This window comes from Schistocerca nitens, chromosome 4, assembly GCF_023898315.1.
Source record: "Schistocerca nitens isolate TAMUIC-IGC-003100 chromosome 4, iqSchNite1.1, whole genome shotgun sequence".
Lineage (NCBI taxonomy): Eukaryota > Metazoa > Arthropoda > Insecta > Orthoptera > Acrididae > Schistocerca > Schistocerca nitens.
The window spans coordinates 333603780-333616359 of record NC_064617.1 but is presented as its reverse complement, the minus strand read 5'-3'; the positions used below and the strand labels follow the sequence as shown (position 1 = coordinate 333616359).

The 12580-nt window shown below is 45.8% G+C and overlaps 1 protein-coding gene across 1 annotated transcript in view; it reads right to left on the bottom strand.

The window, feature by feature from the left end:
- LOC126252289 (uncharacterized) overlaps nucleotides 1-7330 on the bottom strand; it is a 485958-nt gene extending 478628 nt beyond the window's left edge. The window contains exon 1 of the mRNA XM_049953169.1: nucleotides 7217-7330. The gene's annotated coding sequence lies outside the window, so the exon portion shown is untranslated. The remainder of the gene's footprint in view (nucleotides 1-7216) is intronic.
- Between the last annotated feature and the right edge of the window lie 5250 nt (nucleotides 7331-12580).

Sequence of the window (12580 nt, the reverse complement as noted above, 5' to 3'; positions counted from 1 at the left end):
CTCCTTTGAGGATGCTTAAAAGACGCTGTTTTCCACGACACTGCAACAACTCCGTACAGAAAAATAATGGTCCTTGTTTGTAATTCACCTCAGCACCAATGTTCCAAACAGCAATGAATTCTTTCATCCAACGTGTGGGGCAGTGTGTGACAGTCCATGGTCAACAGTATGAGCGCCTTTGAATGTACCCCCTTTTGTACCCACAGTAGACTGAAGCACTACAAAATGGTATTAAAGATCCCAGTTTCTGCTTCTTATTAATCTGAATATTGGTTTATGTGAATATGTGAGGAGGCTAAGTGGGCTACCGAATAAAAAACGCAGGATGTTATTTTAAAAAAAAAGTCGTACCGCTCTTCGCCTCTTCGTTACAAACAAAAGTAGAAGAAAGAGCCATTCTGGCAGCTAAAGAATATTTTCTGGATACGTCTTCTTTTTTTTTTTTTTTTTTTTTTTACTTCTCGACAAAAAGTTATTTGGGGTAGTCAAAATGTATGGGATTATATTAAGAGTTTTTTAAAAAAGTGTTTCGTACTTCGAGAGGCGTAGTATGGACTAAAACGAGACAAAATGTCCAGTAAACATGGGCTGCAAAATTCATGCCTTAAGAGCTATGACCACTCGTTCAGTATAAGAGGTGATTCGCAATAGTGACGATGAAGAAGTGCTAATAGCTCTTAAGGTATGCAGTTTAGACACCTTGTCTACTGGACATTTTTGTCTTCTTTCGGTCCTCGCCACCACCTCCCAAAATATGGAACACTTCTTTTTAACATCCTGCGTACTCTGGAGTGTCAGGAACAAGTTCACCGAAGGTAATGTACGAAGGTGTTCAGAATGGCAACTGCCACATTCAATACTGGCATAACGCCTTCGCAGATAATTCTGGCGCCCTCTGTCAAGTACACCATTCATTTACGAACCCCATCAGATGCTACAAGTATCCTGGTGAGACGTGTTTCTTTGCCGAAAATTTTTGTCACGTACTCGAGGTTTTTGATAACAAACTTTTTTGTGATACCGTGATAACCATTTTAGGCCATCAAAGACCATCTTCTAATGCTATGGGCAGCATTTGATGATCAAGTCTTCATGCGTTTTGAAGGCCGAAACCGGTTATGATTGTGTCATAAAAAGTGACTGAGTCAAAAATAAAAATAATAATACCTTGCAAGAAGGCAATCACAGTCTCTGCACAGGGAATGTTTTCTTCCAAAAATCAAATGGTATCAGATCAGAGGAGCGAGATGGTCATTCAATTGTACCTCCCTTTCCGATCCAACGCCTGGGATATACACTCCTGGAAATGGAAAAAAGAACACATTGACACCGGTGTGTCAGACCCACCATACTTGCTCCGGACACTGCGAGAGGGCTGTACAAGCAATGATCACACGCACCGCACAGCGGACACACCAGGAACCGCGGTGTTGGCCGTCGAATGGCGCTAGCTGCGCAGCATTTGTGCACCGCCGCCGTCAGTGTCAGCCAGTTTGCCGTGGCATACGGAGCTCCATCGCAGTCTTTAACACTGGTAGCATGCCGCGACAGCGTGGACGTGAACCGTATGTGCAGTTGACGGACTTTGAGCGAGGGCGTATAGTGGGCATGCGGGAGGCCGGGTGGACGTACCGCCGAATTGCTCAACACGTGGTGCGTGAGGTCTCCACAGTACATCGATGTTGTCGGCAGTGGTCGGCGGAAGGTGCACGTGCCCGTCGACCTGGGACCGGACCGCAGCGACGCACGGATGCACGCCAAGACCGGAGGATCCTACGCAGTGCCGTAGGGGACCGCACCGCCACTTCCCAGCAAATTAGGGACACTGTTGCTCCTGGGGTATCGGCGAGGACCATTCGCAACCGTCTCCATGAAGCTGGGCTACGGTCCCGCACACCGTTAGGCCGTCTTCCGCTCACGCCCCAACATCGTGCAGCCCGCCTCCAGTGGTGTCGCGACAGGCGTGAATGGAGGGACGAATGGAGACGTGTCGTCTTCAGCGATGAGAGTCGCTTCTGCCTTGGTGCCAATGATGGTCGTATGCGTGTTTGGCGCCGTGCAGGTGAGCGCCACAATCAGGACTGCATACGACCGAGGCACACAGGGCTAACACCTGGCATCATGGTGTGGGGAGCGATCTCCTACACTGGCCGTACACCACTGGTGATCGTCGAGGGGACACTGAATAGTGCACGGTACATCCAAACCGTCATCGAACCCATCGTTCTACCATTCCTAGATCGGCAAGGGAACTTGCTGTTCCAACAGGACAATGCACGTCCGCATGTATCCCGTGCCACCCAACGTGCTCTAGAAGGTGTAAGTCAACTACCCTGGCCAGCAAGATCTCCGGATCTGTCCCCCATTGAGCATGTTTGGGACTGGATGAAGCGTCGTCTCACGCGGTCTGCACGTCCAGCACGAACACTGGTCCAACTGAGGCGCCAGGTGGAAATGGCATGGCAAGCCGTTCCACAGGACTACATCCAGCATCTCTACGATCGTCTCCATGGGAGAATAGCAGCCTGCGTTGCTGCGAAAGGTGGATATACACTGTACTAGTGCCGACATTGTGCATGCTCTGTTGTCTGTGTCTATGTGCCTGTGGTTCTGTCAGTGTGATCATGTGATGTATCTGACCCCAGGAATGTGTCAATAAAGTTTCCCCTTCCTGGGACAATGAATTCACGGCGTTCTTATTTCAATTTCCAGGAGTGTATAACATTATAGTACGTCATGTACATGCAAAGAAAAGTGTTCAGATGCTAAGTCCAGCTACACCCATCCTCACGTACACGAAAATATTACATTATCTTTACTAAATTTATCGCGTATATGAACTTATTGTGCTTGTTGTTCCCGACATTCCAGAGCTTTATCTGGCTTCGGATTATTTCCAAGACCATAAGTTCCTACTGAAAACGTCTCGCATTTCGACTGTATCAAGTCCTACAATTTGTGCGCCAGGTTTGTTTTCCAGTATACGAATTTTTTTTTTTTCAACCACCGAACGGTCGAGAAACTAAAATCACGACGACGTTTTGCGCATTGTGTTGCCCAACGTCTCCAGTATGCCCGTCTATTGCATCAAGTAACACTTTTCATTTCTGAGCGCGCAGTGAGCGTGTAAAGATGCCTAGAAAATGGTGTCTCCTGCCAAAGGCGAAGTGCTGCCGAGGGGTTTCGGCTGATTTCTTGCAGCCCATGCGTTTCCCTCTTCACGACAATTCTCAGTCGCAAATTTCAGGTGCAACGAACACGCTGCTGAGGCGCTTTCGATAGGAAGTGTTTGATAACGCATCATACGGCCAGAATTTGGCTCCCTCTGATTCTCGTCTCTTGGCTCACATGAACCGCTGGCTGTAAGGGCAGCATTTTGACACAGACGAAGAACTGCAGGCTAGCGTAGCGAATAGGCGGAAATCACAGGCGGCTGCCTTCAATGGCAAGGATACTGGAAAGTTCGTATCACGCTAAGACAAATGTGCTACGGTCGCAGGTTCGAATCCTGCCTCGGGGCATGGATGTGTGTGATGTCCTTAGGTTAGTTAGGTTTAAGTAGTTCTAAGTCTAGGGGACTGATGACCTCAGATGTTAAGTCCGATAGTGCTCGGAGCCATTTGAAACATAATACAAATGTCTAAGTGGGAGCGGTGGCTATGTAGGGAAGTAGCTGGAAGGTGCAGCTAAATGCTACACCATTTCTATTTTGCGACCGATCGAAGATGGAAAATGCTGTGTCTAGACAAGACAGTCTAGACACAAGGGAGGTAGCCGAAAGGGCACGCGTCAACTCTCGCCGTCTTGCGTTCAGTCTGAAACAGGATACGTGATGAAAGCTATAAAGAAAAGAACGGAGCTTCTCGTATACTTAACTTTAATTTCTTGTTGTACATTGCTCTTGATAATACAAGTGAGACTCTCTCCAGATATGGTTAACTGCGCCTTGCTAGGTCGTAGCCATGGACTTAGCTGAAGGCTATTCTAACTGTCTCTCGGCAATTGAGAGAAAGGCTTCGTACGTGTAGTCGCTAGCAATGTCGTCCGTACAACTGGGGCGAGTGCTAGTCAGTCTCTCGAGCCTTGTGGTGGCGCTCGGTCTGCGATCCTGACAGTGGCGACACGCGGGTCCGACATGTACTAATGGACCGCGGCCGATTTAAGCTACCACCTAGCAAGTGTGGTGTCTGGCGGTGACACCACAGAAAAAATAACCCTCGTGCATATTTTACTTCAAATGATTCCGTATATTTAATAATGCAGTAGGCTGCCTTGGCGCATTCCCTATGACTGCCATTTTTTCTTTCCATTTTGTATACGCTGACGGAAAAAAAATCATAACACCAAGAAGGAGTTGTGCGACATAAACGAAAATTGGTAGGCGTGTTTCTACATCTGAAAGATGATGCTCAAATGGTTCAAATGGGTCTGAGCACTATGGGACTTAACATCTGAGGTCATCAGTCACCTAGAACTACTTAAACCTAACTAACCTAAGGACATCACACACATCCATGCCCGAGGTAGGATTCGAACCTGCGACCGTAGCGGTCGCGCGGTTCCAGACTGAAGCGTCTAGAACCGCTCGGTTACGCCGGCCGGCAAAGATGATACATCTTCATATTTCGCGCCTGTAACATAAGAGTGGCGCTAGTAAAGGTGATGATGAGCGTGAGCTACCTTTGAGATTGGACGTGGTGAGTTCCCTTCACTACACCAAAGACGCCATCATCAGCACCTCACTGAGTTTGAAAAAGGTCGTGCAATAGGACTACGAAAAACTGAATATTCATTCTGCGATACTGCAGAAATACTAGGCACGAATTTAACACTGTACATGATTGCTGGCAGCGTTGGTCACCAGAAATGGTCGCAAGAAGACCATGATCCAGAGGGCCAAGTGACACTACCAAGGGGTAAGACCATCGTGTTCGGCATATGGCTGTGGTGCATCGTACTGCATCTGCAGCAGCAGCAATTTGAGCAGACAAACTGTTATAAATCGGCTACATCAAAGACAGCTCCGGTGCAGACGCCCTGTCTGCATTTCACAGCCATTTGCGACTTCAATGATGTCAAGCGGGGACACATTGGAAGGAATTGTGGTGGTCTGTTGTGTATTCTGCCTCCGTGTTAGTGATGGCCGTTTGTTGGTTATTAGGAGGCCAGCTAAGGGTCTCAAACAACCTGTCTGAGTGCTAGACACACTGGACTTACACCTAGAGTTATGGTCTGGGGTGCGATTTCGTATGACAGCAGGAACACTCTCGTGGTTATCCCACGCACGCTGACTGCAAATCTGTACGCGAATCTGGTGATTCGACTTGTTGTGTTGCAATTTATGAACAGCATCCGAGGGTGTTTTTTCCAACAGGGTAACGCTCGACCGTATACCACTATTGTAATCCAACGTGCTCTAGAGAGCGTCGACTTGTTGCCTTGGTCTATTCTATCAGCAGTTCCGTCTTCAATGGACCACAAATTGGATGCCATCCGACTCCAGCGTCATCCACAACAGCATTAACTATTCCTGTACTGACCGACGAAGTACAACAGGCATGGAAGTGCATACCGCAAACTAACATCTGCACCTGTACAACATAATGCACGCACGTTTCAGTCTTGCATTCAACGTTCTGGCGGTTACAACTGTTGTTTATGTACCATCATTTCACTTTTTTAAAGGCTTATTTCATGGTTACATTAATCTGCGATCCTGCAATGTTAATCACTTATAAATGTTTACCAAGGCAAATGTATTCCTAAAATTTCATTACTCTACGTTACCTTTTTTTTTTGGGGTTGCGATTTTTTTCCGTGAGGGTATCTGAAGATGACCACTAATGGAAGAAACTAGTAATGAGGCTACACTGAAGCGGCAAAGAAACTGGTATAGGCATGCGTTTTCAAGTACAGGGATATGAGAACAGGCAGAATACGAGTTGCGTTCGTCAACGTCTACATAAAACAACAAGTATCTGGTGCAATTGTTAGATCGGTTACTGCTGCTACAATGGCAGATTATCAAGATTTAAATGAGTTTGAACGTGGTTTTTTAGTCGGCGCACGAGCGATGGGAAACAGCATCTTCGCAGTAACGATGAAGTGGGGGTTTTCCCGCACGATCATTTCACGAGCGTACCGTCGATATCAGGAATCGGGTAAAACATGAAATGTCCGACACGGCTACAACCGGAAAAAGATCGTGCAAGAATGGTACCAACGACGACTGAAGAGAATCGTTCAGTGCGACAGAAGTGCAACCCTTCCGCATATAGGCGCAGATTTCAATGCTGGGCCATCAACAAATATTAGGGTGCGAACCATTCAACGGAACATCATCGATATGGGCTTTCGGAGCCGAAAGCCCACTCGTGTACCTCTGTTGACTGCACGAAACAATGCTTTACGCCTCGCCTGGGCCCGTCAACACCGACATTGGACAGTCGATGACTGGAAACATGTTACCTGGTTGGACGACTCTCGTTACAAATTGTATCGATCGGATGGACGTCTACGGATATGGTGACAACGTCCTGAATCCATGGACCCTGCATGTCAGCAGGGGACTGTTCAAGCTAGTGGAGGCTATGTAATGGTTTGGGGCGTGTACAGTTGGAGTGATGGATCCCTGATACGTCTAGATATGAATCTGGAAGGTGACACGTACATAAGCATCCTATCTGATAAACTGCATCCATTGCTGTCCATTGTGCATTCCGACGGTCTTGGGCAATTCTTGCGACACTCCACACGTCCAGAATTGCTACAGAGTGCCTCCAGGAACACTCTTCTGAATTTAAACACTTCCGCTGGCCTCCAAACTCCCCAGACGTGAACAATATTGAGCATATCTGGGATGCCTTGCGAAGTGCTGGTCAGAAGAGATCGCCACCCCCTCGAGCTCTTACGGATTTATGGACATCCTCATAGAATGTAAGGTGACGATTCCCTCAGCATTACTTCAGACATTAGTCGAGTCCATGCCACGTCGTGTTGCGACAATTCTGCGTGCTCGCGGGGGCCCTACGCGGTATTAGGCAGGTGTACCAGTTTCTTTGGCTCTTCAGTGTATATTATGCAGCAGCTGTGATCGTAATAAATAATCGGTTGCAAATGATTGTTATGTTGGCATTAGGTCAAAATGCTAATCAGTAGTAATTCTATGAAGAGGTTTCACTCGGTTCGGAACCTCCGGAGGAGCGCGGCGCCTTACGTGGTGACTTAGGTGGCAGTGGCGCTGTCCCCTAGCGACGCTGTGGAGAGCCGCGGCGGTCGGCGCGCACACACAGGCAGGCAGGCAGGCAGGGTGTTCCCACGGCGCTGTCGGCCGTCGCACTGGCCGCCAGCCACTCGGATGGCGCTTCCCGCTTCCGGTCGATGGCGCCGCTCAATTATTCAGCCGGGCGTGATGTGTACGGCCCTATTCCGTCGGCCCCGAAAGGTGCTCGGCGTGCGCCTTAAGCGCTGTCAGGCCCGGGCGCCGAATCAGTCACGCAGCCGCCCGGACGGACGGACAGCCCCGCTCCTGGCTGGAAATGGCCGTCCTGCACTATACATATCTTTCTACCTGACCTGATTCCTGCTTATTTGCGCCGCTCGAGTCTGCCGTCTCACACAACGCAAGCTCCTACACACGCACGCGGCAGTGCACGTCCAAGCGATCATCTATACAGGCAGTGGCGTCAGCAATGAAGGCGAGAGGGCGCTCTTGCTCTACGGACGGCGGTTATCGCTGAAGCCTTTCCATCGCCAGTTCAACGTGAATGGAAAAACCGTACGAAACAACCGGATGCTGAAATAACCGATTTTTTTATTTTTTTGTTGCTGTTATTTCAGCATTAAACGTAGATATCGAACAAAGACTGAAAAATACTTAAATTCGCTCGCACTAAGCATACCTTCAAAATATCAAATAAAATAGCTAAATAAAAGAAAACGTCATCCGCCCTATCCTCTGCTACGCCCACCCTGCCTGGATTTCCACCCCTCCTACCTTTTACAAATCCCTTCAAATCCTCGAACGCCATGCTCTCCGCCTCACCTAACGCATCCGTCTCCCCTCCCCCACGCAGATCCTGTACGAACTCATTCCGTTCCCGCACCTACTCCTTTTCCTCGAACGGATACAGATCCTCTACACCTCCCATAAACTAGATCCCCCTCAGCCGCTTGTCTCTCCCATCCTCTCCCACCCCTGTCCAGTGCCGTGCCTGTATTTCCACGTCCCACCTGCTCTCCATCTCTCCACTCTCCTTACCCTCTCCCAAGGTGGCTTCCACCAGCTCCCCCTGCCTGATGATGCCCTCATCCCCTCCATCTACCCCTCCTATCAACTTTGATCCTCCTCTTCCGCTTCCTGTGTTTTTTTCCCTCAGGGCACCCTCCCTCCCTTCTCTCCCTCCTCCCTACCTCCCCCCTCCTCCCCCCGGGCTTTCCCTACCCTCATACCTTCCTTCCTCCCCCCACCTCCTCTGCCACTGGCATCTCTGCTCTCCCCCCTCCCTCCTCCCCCACCTTTTTCCCCTTTTGGCAGTTCCCCGGACTCGCACATGTTAAGTGGACATTAGCGCGCCAGAGATCATCGCCATCGGCTTTGTGTGTGTGCCGTCGTGTTTGTGCTTCAGTGTTTTCGCCGCCCACGCTCCATTGTTCACGTGTGTCATCATCAGTGTTCGTGTACAGGGCTAACAGTTTCTTTGGTTTTCTTCGCGTGTGAAAGGCTTCGTGTTTTTTCGTTACTGTGTCTACTGTTTTTGTCCACCGTTATGTTATGTTCATTTTGTGTCTTCATTGTTTTCTCTTGTACTGCCTGTGGCTGAAGAGCGGCGTACTGTTGCCACTGCCAGCCCACCTTGTGTAACGTGTAAAATGATAATAAAGAAAAAAAAAAGGAAACGTATCCCGCCCCCTCCCCCCTGAGTCCTTTTCTCCTTTTCTGTTCCCCTTCTCTGCTCTGCCTTTCCCCACTCCCTGTCGTGTCTGCCCAGCACCCTCCCCCCTCTTATGGGTCCTCGTCCTTCATCGGCTCCTTTCCCCCCTCCCCCCTTCGTTTTTCCTCTCCTTGGCCCCCTTTTTCTTTTCCCATCATCTGTCCAGGTTCCCCCTGTCTGCCCTCGGCTGTGGTATGTCATATTTGCCAACTTTTTAGTTCAGTGTTCAAGTGAATGTTCAGTGTTGTTCGTCTTTCCAATGTGTTGCGAACAGAAATGATGCTGTCGCTGGGTGTGAATTTTATGTCTCTTGCGAACAGAAACCAGACTGTCGCCGTGTTTTTTAATTGTCTGTCTATTATTTTACCTGTCTGCTTCATATGTATATTATTACCATCATCATCCCTTTGTTCTACGTTTTAAGATCCACGATTTTCCGCCATGTTACCATTTAAGTCTCCGATTTTATCGCCTGTTTTTATTACTTATTACCTTCATCTTTTTAACACAAATTCCGTAGGCTGAAGAGCGGCATACTAAGCTGCTGCCAGCCCGCCCGCTTCGGGGGGAATCGAAACTCAATATAGGGGGAAAAAAAACGTATTCCATCCATCGTTTACTGATTTTCTCGTAAAGTAATTAGGGGTCGAATACTACAAAAAATCATCATTTTTCTACCACTGATTCTAATTTTTTATTTCTCATCTAAAAAATCATACGAATGGTTAGTGCTAAAGGGTGAAAATTGTGTTTAGAGAATATTTTCCGTATTAAGTTTTATGTGTTTCCAAGGGCTACATGCAGATAAAGGCACAGTATTTAGACGTAGGCAGCAGATCAGTTACTTTCTATCTTTATTGCGAAAATTAATGAATTGCTAAGTTCTTAAATTATTACTGATCCCATAACTTCATTGCTCTCTTATTATTTCATAGAAATGACGGACAAATAATGGCGACTGTGTCAAATTTGTAACATTCTTTTTCCTTGATTATTTCTAAATAAAAACCTGTGTTGTATATTGATAGGAACTTTAATGCAACTAATTTTTTACTGACAAAATAAAAAATCCTTTTTCAAAATATTCAAACGAAGAAGTTAGATAATAGGCAAAGTATAACATATACGAGAAGTGATTATATGATAAAATTTCAATAATGAATTAAAGCATTGGCTAATATTTACTCTCCACTTGGTTTATAAATACTCGTTTTCTTATATATTGATCTCTATACCGACTCCTTCAATGGGAAAAAAACATTATTCAAAGACGATACGAATCTTTGAGAATCCATAGCTCTTCCTACCAAACTCGTTTTTTTAAAAAAAATGTTATTTAGAAATCAAAAATTGTAGCACCACTGCCATGGTAAATTAATATATCAGTTTTTAACTGCTTGTCTGTAAAAAACAAAAAATAAATGCCGAAAAATACCGGTTATTCAGAACTAAAATATCGGTATCGGTTTCAACCAGTCGGTTTTTCCCATCCGACCTTTCCCCTCTCGGAACCTAAGTACAGAGGTTTCATTCTGTTATAAATGTATTAACTGAATGCTACTATTAATTCAGCCCAAACATTCACGGTAGCAGAAAACCATTTCCCTGTTACGGTTCTTTAATGGTGGCTGATTTGCACGCTTGTTAATAAAAACTTGTTTGGTAGGGCGACACTACAATAATGATGCGGCAACACAATAAGAAATAACAAATAACATTTATTAAGATGATGTCTCAAAATGGTACTCTGGTACGGTTTTATGCGTGGGGTAATGCTGTTCAAAACCTGCAACTTCTAGATGGGTATGACACGTCAGACGGAACTGTCTCTTACGCAGATGACCTATTATTTGTATTTACTGCAAACAACAGAGCCCAGCTAGAAGAGAAAGCCGGTGGAATACTGTAAACAATTACACAGTGGTGTCACAACACATTCAGGATAGCCGAAAACAAAACAACATACACGTTACTGAAAGGATCACTCCAAAGCAATCCTCCAGTTTAAATAGGGGACAGGAACATCAAATGAGCATATGTAAAACATTATCTTGGAATACATATAAATGAGTAATTCAGCTTCCACGAACACATAAGGCTAATAACAGAAAAGCAGGAAAAATGCTACATATACTGCTGAGGTTAAATCCAAAACAGTAAGAACTACCTCCACCAGCCATACGGACATACCACTGTGCGCTCCTTCAGTCAGTACTCACAAGGGGAGGCCGCCAATTGTGAAATTCAGATTCGATTCATACTGCGCATAATAAAAGCTCATGGCCAGAGGTGTAATGTGGCAAAGCACCAAGATGCACTTCTCAGCCGTTGTCGAGAAAACCGACAGTTAAAAGAAACCGTTGCGGTGAAATACTCTCTACGATTAAAAATTTTCTACAGCGTCGTGGCGCAGCGGTAAGCGCTCGGGTTTGTAATCCGAAGGTCGCCGGATCGAATCTCGCGCCATGCAACATTTTTTTTAGTATTTGTTTCTTGTAATTCAACTATATATATATATATATATATATATATATATATATATATATATATATATATATATATATATATATATATCCCGGCAATCAGTTGCAACAATTATGCATATAATAAGTTGTTGAAAGTCGTTTGTCGTGGAAAAACTGGTGACTTCGAACATCATTATGTTTTCCGCAAATAAAGTTGTATTTCACAAATGTTATTAATTGTCTTCATAATGTTTACCACGTATAGTTATAAACGAGATTCCGAAACGAATACGTATAGCGTAAGTAAAACGTTCGAATTAGAATAGAGACGACACGAACACAAATTTGCTGTGGCAGGTATGAAATATAAACTCCGTTACTCGCTCGTTACACTTGATGGACAGATGTTGAATGGGTCGAAACGAGCCGCCGCATAACAGCGTAGTTGCCTGCTAACTTCGAAAGAAGGTAGATGCGGTCCCTGGCGCAACTTATAACATCGTCGAAAATCAGGGCGGACGTGAGAGTTTTGGTACACCCTGTTAAAAAAAAACGGAAAAATGGAGGCGGTACAATTGGAGAGCGATCCGCCTTCACCAACATGCATAAGCAATTCATTAATAGTTTATATATATATATATATATATATATATATATATATATATATATATATATATATATATTTGAATTACAAAAAACTAATAATGAAAAAAGTTGCATGGCGCGGGATTCGATCCGGCGACCTTCGGATTACGAACCCGAGCGCTTACCGCTGCGCCACGACGATGTAGAAAATCATTAATCGTAGAGAGTATTTCACCGCAATGGTTTCTTTTAACTCGATTTTCTCGACAACGGCTGAGAAGTGCATCTTGGTGCTTTGCCACATTACATCTCTGGCCATGAGCTTTTATTATGCGCAGTATGATTCGAATCTGAATTGCACAATTGGCGGCCTCCCCTTGTCAGCTTTGCAGCTACCACGTAGGCACACAGACTAAACCTGATCACAAACAAAGCATTACTCAAACAAGGGCAGGAAAATGTCCTATTTAGACTATCAGGAGCCTTCGGCACCGCCTCAATGGATGCACAGTGTGTAGCGCTCGGAATACGCCCGATAGATAGCACGATCAAATACAGAGCTGCAAGATACTGGTTATAGATGTGGAGACCAGATAC